At 36.8% G+C, this 15,677-nt stretch overlaps 1 protein-coding gene across 4 annotated transcripts in view; it reads right to left on the reverse strand.

Moving 5' to 3' along the window:
• Window positions 1-15,677, reverse strand: part of ldb1b (LIM-domain binding 1b) — a 60,201-nt gene that overhangs the window by 30,779 nt on the left and 13,745 nt on the right. The gene's annotated exons all lie outside the window — the stretch shown is intronic.

Below are 15,677 nucleotides of genomic sequence, written 5' to 3' on the forward strand. Positions count from 1 at the left end.
TGATTCATTTATAACCATCTGGAAGTGTTCATGAGTTGCATCAATATATTTATTTATTTTAAATCAAATTAAAGCCTGTGTGAATTAAAATGTGTGAATAACAAAAACACAATTGGCTTCAATTTTATTTAAAATTAACTGTTTTTATTATTTATTATAAATTTTATTTTTTAAACAAACTGTGATTTTATTATTCAGATATTTTGCAAAAAAAATCATTTTTTTATTAATTTAAAAATGTAAATTGTGTTTTTATTGTTCAGATATTTATATATAATAATTTAGATATAATAATTAGTTTTATTTATTATTTTTATTTATTTATTTATTATTTTTATTGAAAATTATGATTTTATTATTAATTTAAATTTTAAACAGTGGTTTTATAACTCGGATATTTTGCAAAAAAATTAAATTGAAGTATTTTTTAATTATTTAAAAATGTAAATTGTGTTTTTATTGTTCAGATATTTCGCATTTAATTAGCTTTATTTACTTATTATTAATATGATTTTTTGATGAAAACTGTGATTTTATTATTCATACATTTTGGATATTAATTAGATTTGTTTTCATTTATTTTAAATACAAAATGTGATTTTATTATTCTGATAATTTGCAGAAAAAAAAGTAAAAAATATTAAAAAAGTAAATTTTGTTTGTATTATTCAGATATTTTGCATAATAATTCGATTTATTTGTTTTATTTTATTTATTTTAAATGAAAACTGCAATGTTATTTTTTAGATATTCGATAATTAAATTTATTTTTATTTCTTTTTAAAAAAATTGTCATTTTATTATTCAGTTTTTTGGCATAAAAATATCATTTTAAAAAGTAGATAGATATAATAAAAGTGATATAAATTAAATAATAATGTATATAATTTACAAATAAACTATTTAAATATAACTGTTCCTATTTGATTAAGCTTGTACAATCCTATAATAATAATTGTTGGGTTTGTTTATTTGCTTTTCTAATCTTCTTGCTGTGTTTAATACAGTATGAGAACACAATCCTGCCAATCAAGTGCTTTAAATGTATATGATGTAGTAATAGGCAGATATTGATCTATATTCCCACAATAACGGTTATGCAGCAGACAAATGTTTATATGCATCTGAATCTCCAGGTCAGCTCGATGCACTCCACTTTATTTGCATGACAAATAATTACAGAAAAGCGTCTCTGGTTCTGTCAGCGAGATGATGTGAGATGGATTCTGTCTGTCTGTCTGCGATATCTGTTTGCTCAGCACTTTTCACTGCTCTCTCTCTCTCTCTCTCTCTCTCTCTCTCTGTCATCATACATCCAGCAATAAAGAAATAAATCATGACTTACAAATGTGCACATCAGCTCTGTAATGGAAGTAGCCGAGAGCAGCTTACATTACTATCAACTCACAGGATTTGATGCAGAATTCAGATTATATATAAAATGAAATAAATAATAAATAAAAATAAAATAAAAGAGCTATGTTGTGGGGGCTAATGTCCTTGGTAGGGTCACCCAAGGTAAAAAGATCTTAGGTCTGACTGCAGGCTGAATTACACTGTTCTGCGTGGAGTGATCCTTGCTTATAGCTGTACACTGCTGTCCGTCAATGGAAACCCCGCCTCTGCTTTCATTTGATTGGACAATGAAAAACATTCGACTGAAGAAGCATGCTTTTTCACTCAGAGTTGACTTTTTTCTACTGCAAGCGTGTAACAGCAAGGAGGTTAAAACACGAGGCGGCCATTAGAAAAGCATTCTAAAGATCGCCTCTCAATCGGTGTGATCGACCCCTAAAGGCTGATTTATACTTCTGCCTCAATTGCACGCATAGGGTGCGGCGCAGCCTTTGAGCGGTCGCATAACCTTCGCTGTGGCTGACGTGCACCTCTCAAAAATGTGACTACATGTCGCGTAGTGCAAGCTCTGTGATTGGTCGGCTTGGTAGCGCTGACGAGTGTGGGCGGGGCCAAGAGCCATGCAGGCTCGTTGGAGTGAGTGTTTACAAGTGTGGAACAGGGTTGCACGTAGGCATGGGATGATTTTCAAGGTATACCGCGGTTTGGAAAAGGTAAGGTTTTAAAACCGCCAACATTTTCTATTTTACCGTTCCTATAGTATGTGCAAGATTTTTATTTACATTTTTCGTTGTTTGTTTTTTAGGACAGCAGTATCTCCAGCAGAAAAGATATCTAAAGATGCTGTTTTAAATCAAGAAATCAGTGTTTAAACTAATGAAGACAGCAGAAGTCAATCATTGATTTGAATTATTCAGCCTGACATGTTTACTGTAATATAAATCTTTCAAAAAATAAAATATATTGTTTTCAAAGGGGAAACCAGTTTTGTTTTTCACCCAGACATTTAGGGTGTTTTCACACCTGCCTTATTTAGTTGGGTTGAATCGCACTAGAGTTGGTTTTCCATCTTGAAATATATAGTTTGTCTAAAGTGATGTATACAAGCTATATAGTACACTATAAGTAGAGATACCATCAGTCAGCGCAGTCGTAGCTCCATGGTAAAAAGCGACATTTTGTGTCTGCCGGTTTGTTTAGGTTCAGGAGTTCCATTGGCATTTTCCCACACGTTATTTCTGACCAATCAATAGGCAGTTTAGGAAATCTGTTCAATAACATCTGGCCAATGAGTGATGTGGATTGTCACATGACTGCATTTAGGTTCTTTTCATCTGGTTCGGACCAAAGCAGTCAGTGTGGTGTGAAAACGACCCAACGAAGGCAGAAAATGCTGCAGTGTATCATTTATTGCTCTTGATCTGAACCAAATGAAGCGAACTACAGATGTGAAAGCACCCTTAAGAAGAATATGTGTGAGCACAATACTGTGAAACTGTGATATTTCTATCCAAGGTTATCATACTGTCAGAATCTTATACCGGCCCATGCCTAGGTGCACGGTTTACCGGTACTATGGTGGTATCATGATACTATGGCTCCAAAATACTGGCGGTGCCACTGTAGTTTATAAACGGTAGTATCGTCATTAATGGTCTATCTACAATACATAATGTTACATGTGGAAAAGTCAGTAAAATACACACGCTTGCGCAACAATACACCATTTTATTTGAATAGTCTGTGTTTAATAATTCCCGCTTCAGTTTGAACTCGCATCTGAATCAGTTCATTTCTGTTCCTGTCAATATGATTTAGTAGCTACAACAACCGCAACAATCTCTTAAAAAGAGCGACTCTCAAAATGAAATTCTGAATTACTCTGGATTCTTCCCTGATAAGACAAAAAAAAAAAACAGTTGATGAAAATCAGGAAACTTTGAAACTATTTTTGACCACTTCATACAGCCAAATTTAGCTGGTAACGAATTTCTTTCGGTATACAGTATATACAGTCCAAACACATGCGCTATAGGGGGATTGATGAACTAAATAGGCCGTAGTGTATGAGTGTGTGTGTGAATGAGAGTGTATGGATGATTCCCAGTGCAGCTGGAAGGACATTCGCTGTGTAAAACAGTTGGTGGTTCATTCCGCTGTGGCGACCTCTGAAATAGAGACTAAGTCTAAGTAAAATGAATTCATAAATGAGTTCTGAAAGAGATCAAACCTCAGCCAGGTAAGAAAAAGTAACTCAAAAGTAACGTAACGCATTACTTACCATAGAAAGTAACACTAAGCAACACTAGTTACTATTTCAGTGAGTAACTCAATATTGTAATGCATTACTTTCAGAAGTAACTTTCCCCAACACTGCTGCTAGTCACACTTTGTCCACAACGAAGTCCCCTCTCTATATTATAAGAAACTGTAATTAAATGACCTGAAATGAACAGTGATCCCTTACTTTTCTTCTCCAGTGGGTCAGTGATTTAATTACAGTAGCTCCTCTGTTACGCAACACTGAACACACACGCATGTAAAAAGTAAACCCTCCAGAGCAGATTAGCATCCTCAAGCTTGTCCAAACAAATCAATGACTGAGTTCCACACGCAGACACGTCTATAGCTTTAGTGCACTTAATAGTGTGATGATCTCCCCTGACAAGCGCACGATAAATGACAATTATCCAGCGGGGAATTAGAGAGAATCAATGCTGGGTCGATGCTGAGCCACTGAACGCAGAGCTGGATAATCAATGATGATCACATTATACACTGATAAATAACCCAGATTCACTCCACACTGCTGTCAAAACACCACCACAAATACACGTCTCATATATATTGAAGTCTGAATTATTAGCCCTCCTGTTTATTTTGTCCCCAATTTCTGTTTAACGGAGAGCAGATTTCTCCAACACATCTCTAATCATAATAGTGTTAATAACTCATCTCTAATAACTGATTTATTTTCTCTTTGTCATGATGACAGTAAATAATATTAGACTAGATATTCTTCAAGACACTTCTATACAGCTTAAAGTGACATTTAAAGGCTTCACTAGGGTAATTAGGGTAAAGTTAGGGTAATTAGGCAAGTCATTGTATAACAGTGGTTTGTTCTGGAGATAATCCAACACTAATATTGCTGAAGGGGCTAATAATATTGACCTTAAAATGGCTTTAAAACTATTAAAAACTGCTTTTATTCTAGCTGAAATAAAACAAATAAGACTTTCTCCAGAAGAACAAATATTAGAGGAAATACTGTGAGAAATTCCTCGCTCCACAGTAAGGGGAATAATTTTGCCATCAACTGTACTTAAAAAAGACTTTAAATCCATAAACAAACAAGAAAAGGTCCAATATAGTAAAATAAAATATAAAATAATGATATAAAATGATAAAAATAAACTTAATGAAGAAAAATAAATTAATGAATAAAACAAAAAAATAAAGAAACTAACAAACACAGTAATTTATTGTAACATTTAGACATTTATTTTACATTGTTAACATATTTTTAACAGGTTAATTCCGGCAACCACAGCTGTCATTTTCATCGTAAATTTGACTTATTTATAAAATTAAAATGATAAAATTATAAAATTTTGTAATTTACTGTAAAATTTTGACATTTATTTTACTTTCCCATCATATTTTTAATGATTAAATTTTGGCAACTGTCTTTTTTTACTGTAAATTTAATGATTTTGTATTTGTATAGGAAAAATTTTGTATTACAACTATTACGATTTTGTATTACGACATTGTTTAGGAAAAAAATGATGAAATATGGTAATTTAAAATAAAATTTAGACATTTCCTTTATATCCCTACTATATTTTTAACTATTAACTTCAGCCATCCACAGCTGTCGGTTTTTACTGTAAAAATGTGTTTTTATAGTGTGTGGCAAAAAATGTTTAAAATATGGTAATTTACTGTAAAATGTAGACATTTCTTTAATGTTTCTAATATATTTTTAATAGTTAAATTCCAGCAACCACAGCTCGTAACTTTTTAATAAGAAATTTTACAGATTTTAATTGTTACAGTGTATGGCAAAAAAAATAATTTAAATACAATTTAAAAATGTATTTTCCGTTGCTAACATATTTTTAATGGTTAAATTCCAGCAACCGCAGCTTGTAAAATTTTTATTTTAATAAGTTTTTAACAGTGTATAGAAAATTAAATGATCAAATATGGTAATTTACTGTTAAATGTAGAATTTTCTTTTGCATTTCATTCGTATTTTAACAGTTACATTCTGGCAACGACTGCTGCTGTATTTTATAGTAATTTTTATAGATGGTTTTACAGTGTATAGCAAAAATAATTATGAAATAGGGCAATTCACTGGCAAATCATCTGTGAAATACGGTAATTTACTGTAAAATTTGGAATTTTCTTTTACATTGCTAACATATTTTAACGGTTAAATTCCAGCAACCACAGCTCTTTTTTATCGTAAATTTGACTGATTTTATTATTTACAGTGTATAGCAAAAAATGATGAAATACGCTAATTTACTGTAAAATGTATACGTTTGTTTTACATTCCTACTGTATATTTAACTATTAACTTCCGCCAATCACAGCTGTCAATTTTTTACATTACACATTTGTTTTAGAAGTGTATGGCAAAACATCTACGAAATACGATAATTTACTGTAAAATTTAAAATTTTCTTTTACATTGCTAACATGTTTTTAATGGTTAATTTCTAGCAACCACAGCTGTAGGGCTTTTTAATCATACATTTCACTGATTTTATTTTTTATTGAATGATTATTATTTACAGTTTATGGCAAAAAAAAGAAATACAGTAATTTACTGTAAAATGTTGAAATTTCTCTTACATTTCTACCGTATTTTTAATTGCCAAATTTCGGCAATCACAGCTGCTGTTTTAATGGTAATTTTTACTGCATTTTTGATAATGTATAGTAAAAAAATATACAGTAATTTACCATAAAAAATTGTACATTTATTTGACATTCCTACAGTATTTTTAACGGTTATATTCTGTCTTTTTTGCCATAAATTTTACTGATTTTATTTTTTGCAGTGAATGGCAAAAAAATAAAAATAAATGCAGCATTAGCATAAATTTGACCCAAAGTTTTTTAAATGTTAAATTCCAACAACCACAGCTGCTGTTCTTTACCGTATATTTTACTGTTATTTTTTTACAGTGTTGAAATGGTACACAAAGGTTAATCTTCAGATGTGTGTGTTTGTGTGTGTGTGTCAGAGCAATGCGAGGTTTTATCTGCACACACTCAGCTGCTCCAGTATCAGTTCTACACGAGACGTGGTAAACACTCAGCCACCAGTTTTACCGTGTTCCTGCCGTGGTCACGTGCTGCTGGAGTGTGTTTAACTTCACCAAAGCATGCTGGGAAATGCACAAAGCAGATCCTCAACACAATACACTGAGTAAATATGCTTTAGTTTCACTGCTAAACACACTCTGAACGCAGCTGTCATGTGTTTCAGATCAGCAGTCAAGACTACAGGATCAACACATGACATATCTTTATCCTGCAAATCTGAGTTTTGTGCTCTTGCAGTTCAGTGAATTTGTCAAAGTTTTCCAGAAATTCAGGATATAGTTTGTGGATGAAGCAACATTTAAAGATATAAATGTGGGATACAAATTTGCAAATGCAAGAGAAAAAAAATCCCATCATTGGAAAAACAAATAAAAGTTTTACTGATAAAATATTAAAAATATAATAATTATAATAATTAATAATATATTAATAAAAACTGTGGCCTCTTACAAATCAGATTTTCCTCTGAGAGTATTTGTCATTATTTTTATTTTATTTTATTTCATTTGAAGGTATAAACACTTCTGAGAAAATAAAATAAAAAATGTGAGATATTAGAAAAATATTTTTCCAGCTTGGGATAAACCAATATAAGTCGTATTAAAAATATAAATAAATAAATAATAACTAATCATTCATTCATTTTCTTTTCTGGTAAGTCCCGTTTTTAACCAGGAGTCACCACAGAGGAATGAACTGCCAATTTATCTAGCATTTATTTTAGGCTACGCAATTTCACAACAATTCTGAACGTTTTGATTTAGTGGCTAATTCGTATGATCTAATTCGTACAATTTAGTACGATTTGCTCATCATCCAATGATGGTTGGGTTTAGGAGCGGGGTTGGGTGCCACGCCTCATTTTTAAAATCATACATTTTCATACGACTGAACTCATACAAATAGCTACTAAACTGACAAAACGTAAAATACTTATGTTTTCTCGTGAGATCAGGCTGGTTTTAGAGACTCTCATTCACACACATACACTACGGACAATTTAGCCTTCCCGATTCCCCTATAGCGCATGTGTTTGGACTGTGGGGGAAACCGGAGCACACGGAGGAAACCCACACCAACACGGGGAGAACATGCAAACTCTTGTTCTTGCAAGTATTTGTCATAAATTTAATTTTATTTTTAATAAGTATAACTGAAGATATGAATACAATTCTGAGAAGAAAATACACATAAAAAGACAAAAAACTAAACAATTTAAAATGGCAGTAATCTCTGAATTCTGCAGCAGATTGCAAAATCTAAGCTCTGAGGAAAAGAGAGTCCGAATTGTGAAAGATAAACTCAGATTACAGGAAACTCAATAAAGAGCGACACACACTGCAGAAATCAGCTAATAATGAAGCAGAAAACACCATTCTCACCTACTGCCTCCAGCTGATCCATCATCATGCTGACAGACTGACGATCTTTACACACACACATGCTCACACACACACACACACACACACAGCACGCGCACACACACAGCACGCGCTCTCTCTCTCTCTTTCTCTATTCCATTAAATTCAAAGGAGTTTTATTGGCATGACTTGTCAGCTATTGCCAAAGCATTGCAGATTACAATGAATAAAATAGTGAAGTGACCATATAATACAATGATACATATATATATATATATATATATATATATAAATACTTAAATATATATACTACATGCTGTATATCTACACTGTAAAGAATATCCGTGATTCATGATCATGTTTTTATTTTTCCTCATCTATTTCTGCTTCTGAGCTGCATTATGGGATCTTGATCTTTACTTCCATCAACTTTTAACCTTGATAAGTTGTAAAAATGGACGTTTATTGCCATGTGTAATAGTGTGCAGTGCTGTATTGTGTGTGTTGGTGTTGTATATTACACTACAAACACCCTGTAATAAACTGCATCACATTCTCTGTTATGTTCACACTTATTTCTCTACATATTTCTGATACATCATTCATTCACTTATTGTCCTTCACCTTTATTAACCGGGGGTCGCCACAGCGGAATGAACCGCCAACTATTCCAGCCTATGTTTTACATAGCGGATGCCCTTCCAGCTGCAACCCAGTACTGGGAAACACCCATACAAACTCATTCTCACACACACTCATTCACTATGGTCAATTTAGTTGATCAGTTCCCCTATAGCGCATGTGTTTGGACTGTGGGGGAAACCGGAGCACCCGGAGGAAACCCACGCCAATACCGGGGAGAACATGCAAACTCCACACAGAAACACCAACTGACCCAGCCGGGGCTCGAACCAGCGACCTTCTTGCTGTGAGGCCACAGTGCTAACCACTGAGCCACCGTGTCGTCCTTATACAATATATTATCTCAAACTCCTAACATTAAACCTCATGTACATTAAACTCTCTCTCTGCAGGTCAGGTCAGTGTGTCGAGTGTGTAGTGCATCAGTAATGCTGAACGCTGAGCTCTATCTGACCCTCTCTGACTTCCTGAATCAACAGGAAGTGAAGAGCTGTACATCTGTCACACACTGATAACACACAGACTAATGCAACCCCCCACAGCGGCCCCTATACTGAGCACACACACACACACACACACATACACACACGCACACACACTACACCAGCAGCACAGCTTCACACTGTACACCAACACTGATTACCTTCATTTAAAAATAGTTTACTGTAGGATTTGTTGATTTATTTTCTTTTATTGTTGTACATTAGGGTGACACGGTGGCTTAGTGGTTAGCATGGTTGCCTCACAGCAAGAAGGTTGCTAGTTCGAGTACCGGCTGGGTCAGTGTTGACCCAGTGTTGGTGTGGGTGCTCCGGTTTCCCCCCAGTCCAAACACACGTGCTATCAGGGAATTGGGTAAGCTAAATCGTTCATAGTGTATGAGTGTGAATGAGTGTGTATGGGTGTTTCCCAGTACTGGGTTGCAGCTGGAAAACATATGCTGGAATAGTTGGCGGTTTATTCCACTGAGGCAGCCCCTGATGAATAAAGAGACTAAGCCAAAGGGAAATGAATGAGTGAATGTTGTACATGTTATGTCACTCAATGCATTACTGGCTGTTTCTTAGTCATTATGTGCTACATTCAATAGCAATATTTCAATGTGAGTAAATTAGTGCTGTCAAACAATTAATAACATGCAAAATAAAAGTTTGTATTTACATAATCCAGTGTGTCCCACACACAGACTTTACTTGGGTGGGCCGCCCAGGTATATTAACGGCCGCCCATATTTAGCAACACTTTTTTTTTACTATTATTAGCCTCCTTTTACACCATTTATATCTGCTCAATATAACCAGACATCCACAATATATACACACATATACACACACACATATCGGTCACATTAATCTATCAAACATTATTTATTACTATTATTTTATTCAAAAATGTACTGAATAATAACTGTGAGCTTATTCCTAGTAAGACCATATTGCCCCACACTTCAGTTCACAGCTATAATGAGCAGGAGTGACCCTGTGATTGACAGCTCTGTCCGTCAAGCCCCTCCCCCCACCGCTGACACAAAGAGTAGGGCGTGGCTTAGTAATGATTGACAGGTCTCCCAGGGGGCTGCTGCATTTCTGCGGCGCTAAGCTGTAAATCAATGCTGCTTTAAAGTGCTGATCAGAGCGTTTGGAAGAGCTGCAGACGGACAGAAGCTCTGAGTGATCACACACACACACACACAGCTGTGCTGGTGCTGTAAAACAGGTCAGAGATCAGCTGATAGATAGACTGTGATTTCACTGAGGACTGCACACGCCACCTGCTGGCCAGACTGAAGCATTGATGAAGTGCTCAATCTAACATGAGTCTGCCTTTCTGCTGAAAGACAGTGGTGGAAGGAGTACTGGAAAATCATACTGAAGTCAAAGTACCGTTACTTGCCTAAAAATGTAGTACAAGTAGAGTAAGGGTAGAGTAAAGGTTCGATTGTCCCACCTTACCACCTTCTCAGCTGGTTTGAGTTCACACTGTCTTTTTTTTTATTAGATTTATTTTTGGCCTTTTTTTATCCTTTATTAAGTGGACAGGACAGTATTTCAGACAGGAAGTGAAGTGGGAGAGAGAGAGGGGCTAGGGACGGGAAATATCCTCGAGCCGGGATTTGAACTCGGGGACGCCCTGAAGTGCCACTGCACCATATGTCAGTGTGCTAACCACTAGGCTATTGTGCCGACTTCACACTGTCTTTTCTCCTTCTGAACCCCTGTACGCTTGCGTCATCGAGCTGCTGTGTGTACAGCTGTTAGTTGACGGACACAAAAGCAAAGCACCAAAATAAAAAGACGTCCACACATCACGCTCATTCTGCTTTTACTGAGTCTATTGGTTTTGGATATACAGAAAGCGACTCGCGTCCATCTGCCGCACAAATATTATAAACATTCAGAACATCACATGATGTCTGCAGGAGCTGTTTATGGAGAAGACAAGCTTTATCACTGTGCTTGCCCTGGCTCAGTCCTGCTTGTCACCAAGGTCAGTACACACACACACACACACACACACGAATGTACGTTCTGAAAACAATAGTTTGTTGTACAGTTGGCGGTTCACTTCCGTTATTTGCTGTGATTGCACTCATACCAGAAGTGAACCGGACCAGAGTTCGCATGAACCACCTCTTTCAGACTCGAGTATGCTCATGGGTGCACACCCAAGATCAGAAGACACGTTCACACTAGCTAAGGGTGCTTTCACACCTGTGGTTCGGTTCATTTGGTCCAGACCAAGGGCAACAAATGAGACACTGCAGCATTTCTCTACCGTTTTGGGCCCTTTTCACAGCACACTGATCAGGTGAATGGAACCAAAATGCAGTCATGTGACAAAATCTACATCACTCATTGGTCAGATGTTATTGAACAGATTTCCTAAACTGCTGTTTGATTGGTCAGAATTAACATGGAGGAAAATACCAATGCAAGTAAACAAACCGGCAGACACAAAATGTCGCTGCGCTGGCTGATTGTATCCCTGGTCATAGTATACTATATATAATGCAACAGCAGGACTGTTTATAGCAGATAACTCACATTCAAGGCAGCATGATCATGAGAAAGGTAATTCAGTGTTAGTATTACTGTCATCATCATCATCATCATCATCATCATCATCATCATCATTATTCATTCATTTTCTTTTCAGCTTAGTCCCTTTATTCATCAGGGGTCGCCACAGTGGAATGAACCGCCAACTTATCCAGCATATGTTTTATGCAGCGGATGTCCTTCCAGGTGCAACCCATCGCTGGGAAACATCCATCCACACACATTCACACACATACACTACGGACAATTTAGCCTTCCCAATTCCCCGCATGTGTTTGGACTGTGGGGGAAACCAGAGCACCCGGAGGAAACCCACGCCAACACGGGGAGAACATGCAAACTCCACACAGAAACACCAACTGACCTAGCTGGGACTCAAACCAGCAACCTTCTTGCTGTGAGGCGACAGCACTACCCACTGCGCCACCCCATCATCATCATTAATATTTTATAACTATTATTCACTCCTTCATTTTCTTGTCAGCTTAGCCCCTTTATTAATCTGGGGTCACCACAGCGGAATGAACCGCCAACTTATCCAGCATATGTTTTACACAGTGGATGCTCTTCCAGCTGCAACCCAACTCTGGGAAACACCCATACACATTCATTCACACTCATACAGTACGGACAATTTAGCCTACCCAATTCACCTGTCCCGCATGTAGAACAAAGGAGAACATGCAAACTCCACACAGAAACACCAACTGACCCAGCCGAGGCTCGAACCAGGGTCCTTCTTGCTGTGAAGCGACAGCACTACCTACTGCGCCACTGCGTCGCCGCATTAGCCATTCATGTTGGAATAACTGCACAAATATCACTAATTCATCACAGCATCAGTTAGAGAGTTGTTTCTGGTTTTTGTTAGTCCTGATTGACGTTGTCTAATTCCCTCAATATACACTCTGCAGTGGTGCTCATTGGTTTTTGGTGGTGCTCCTACATTTTTTCTGCTGCTCCTAAATATTTGAAGTTGGGAGCAGCGGTGCAACCAGGTAACACGAATAATATAGAGCCCTGCTCAAGCACATCAAATGAACAGCCAATGAGAAGAAGGGGGCGGGGCATGTCAGACACTAGAGAGCAACAGATTGGTCAGAAGATCTGATGAGACACTGAAGTATGAGGAGATGACAAAAGATCAGTGATGGATTTAAAGTGACGAACTGTACGCTTTACATGTTCATATCAGGGTTATATCTTCTGAATGTGCATTTTGGAGACACTAGATTATAGACACCATGAAGACTACAACACTTATTTTTGATTTTCATTCCAGATGCTGCTGTGTGTGTGTGTGTGTGTGTCATCACACTGTGCCTTTTATCCTTAATGTTATGTGGACCAAATGTCCCCATAGGGATAGCTGTACAAGTGTGTGTGTGTGTGTGTGTGTGTGTGATGGTTAGCATCACACTGCCCTGACACTGCTGTGTGTGTATGTGTTTGTGTGTGTGTTTGTGTGTGTGTGTGCGTGTGTGTGAGAGAGTGATGGGTATTGTCACACTGTCCCGATGGTAAGGATAGCTGTATCTGTGTGTGTGTGTGTGTGTGTTTAACATTATGTTATGAGGACCAAATGTCCCCATAAGGATAGCTGTACAAGTGTGTGTGTGTGTGTGATGGTTAGCATCACACTGCCCTGATACTGCTGTGTGTGTGTTTGTGTGTGTGTGTGTTTGTGTGTGTGTGCGTGTGTGTGAGAGAGTGATGGGTATTGTCACACTGTACCGATGGTAAGGATAGCTGTATCTGTGTTTGTGTGTGTGTGTGTTTAACATTATGTTATGAGGACCAAATGTCCCCATAAGGATAGCTGTACAAGTGTGTGTGTGTGTGTGATGGTTAGCATCACACTGCCCTGATACTGCTGTGTGTGTGTTTGTGTGTGTATGTGTGTGTGTGTGCGTGTGTGTGTGTGTGTGTTTGAGATTGATGGGTATTGTCACACTGTACCGATGGTAAGGATAGCTGTATCTGTGTGTGTGTGTGTGTGTGTTTAACATTATGTTATGAGAACCAAATGTCCCCATAAGGATAGCTGTACAAGTGTGTGTGTGTACCATGTACCACTGCATTATGAGGACTAAATGTCTCTATCAAGATAACTTGTGTATGTATGTGTGTGATGGGTAGTGTTATAATGCCTGATGCAGCTGTGTGTGTGTGTGTGTGATGGGTAGCGTCACACTGTCCTGATGGTGCTGTGTGTGTGTGTGTGTCTCTGTATGTGTTTGTGTGTACCTTGTGTCCCTTACATTATGAGGACCATATGTCCTCATAAAGATAACTGTATAAATGTGTGTGTGTGTGTGTGTGTGTGTTTGTGATGGGTAGCATCACACTGTCCTGACACTGCTGAGTGTGTGTGTCTGTGTGTGTGTGTCTCCTGCACAGGAAGCCATTTTGTTCCAGATCTGTGCAGGAGAGACAGCAGGTCTGATGAGCAGAAACAGCCTGACCAATGACAGATCAGTGTGTGTGAAAAACACTCAGAGACACGCGCTCGACCTCCCTGCTTCAGCACACACACACACACACTCCTCCTCCTCCTCTTTGTCTGTCTGCTTGTGTAACTGCTGCTGTTGGCGTTTGCTGTATTCGCAGCGCTCTGCTTTAAGTGGTTTTCCTCTGATCAGGCACATGTGTGTGTGTGTGTGTGTGTGTGTCTCTGCATCATACAGAGAAAGATGTCAGAAGGTGATTGAGAGAATACACACACGTTAAAGACTAGAAATCTGAGATTTGGACATATATGAACATGTACAGCTGCAGACTGAATGATTTGCTCTGCTCTGACACTGGAATTCTCTGTAAATATTCAGTATTTCCTATTAGATTTGTCTTCTGGAGACAGTCTGCTTAATAAGTATCAGCGGCTGTGGTCAATATTATTAGTCTTCTTAAGAAATGATTATATTTGACATTCTCTACAGAATAAACCACTGTTATACAATAACGTGCCTAATTACCCTAATTTACTGATGATATTAATAATAATATTCATTTACTGATGCACAATAAACACAAATAATTAATAACTGCTCAATCTAACAAATCGTCATTTCTTTACTATTGTGATGTTTCTGAATCATCAGAAGAGAGTTTGCTGTCAGTAAAATTTTGTGTGTAAAAGTCAAATATTTGACAAGAATTTAAAAATATAATTATGTGCGGAGATAAATAATTTATTAATCGAATGTTCAGGCTAATGATGCTACGACTATTGTAACTGATTTAATTATGCAGTTGATATGGTAACACAACAACTATAGTAATTGATCTGTTGTGGTAATTGTACAGTTGCTATGGTGACAACAACTATAGTAGTTGGTTTCTTGTGGTAATTCTATAGTTACCATGATAACAACAATTTTAGTAACTGATCTGTTGTGATAATTCTATAGTTACCATGGTAACAACAACTATAGTAACTAATCTGTTGTGGTGATTCTACAGCTGCTATGGTAACACAACAACTATTGTAATTAATCTGTTGTGATAATTCTTTAGTCGCTATGATAAAACAACTATAGTAGTTGGTCTCTTGTGGTAGTTCTATAGTTGTTATGGTAACACAACTATAGTAACTGATCTGTTGTGGTTATTCCAAAGTTGCTATGGTGACACAACAGCTACAGTAATTGATCTGTTGTGGTATTCTATAGTTGCTATGGTAACACAACTATATTAATTGATCTGTTGTGGTAATTCTATTGTTGCTATGACAACACAACTACAGTAATTGATCTATTGTGGTATTTTATAGTTGCTTTGGTAACAACTATGGTAATTGATCTGTTGTGGTAATTCTATAGTTGCTATGGCAACACAACAACTCTTGTAATTGATCTGTTGTGATAATTTTATAGTTGCTATGGGGTAACACAACTATAGTAACTGATCTGTT

The sequence above is a fragment of the Danio aesculapii genome, chromosome 11 (genome assembly GCF_903798145.1).
Source record: "Danio aesculapii chromosome 11, fDanAes4.1, whole genome shotgun sequence".
Classification (NCBI taxonomy): Eukaryota; Metazoa; Chordata; class Actinopteri; order Cypriniformes; family Danionidae; genus Danio; species Danio aesculapii.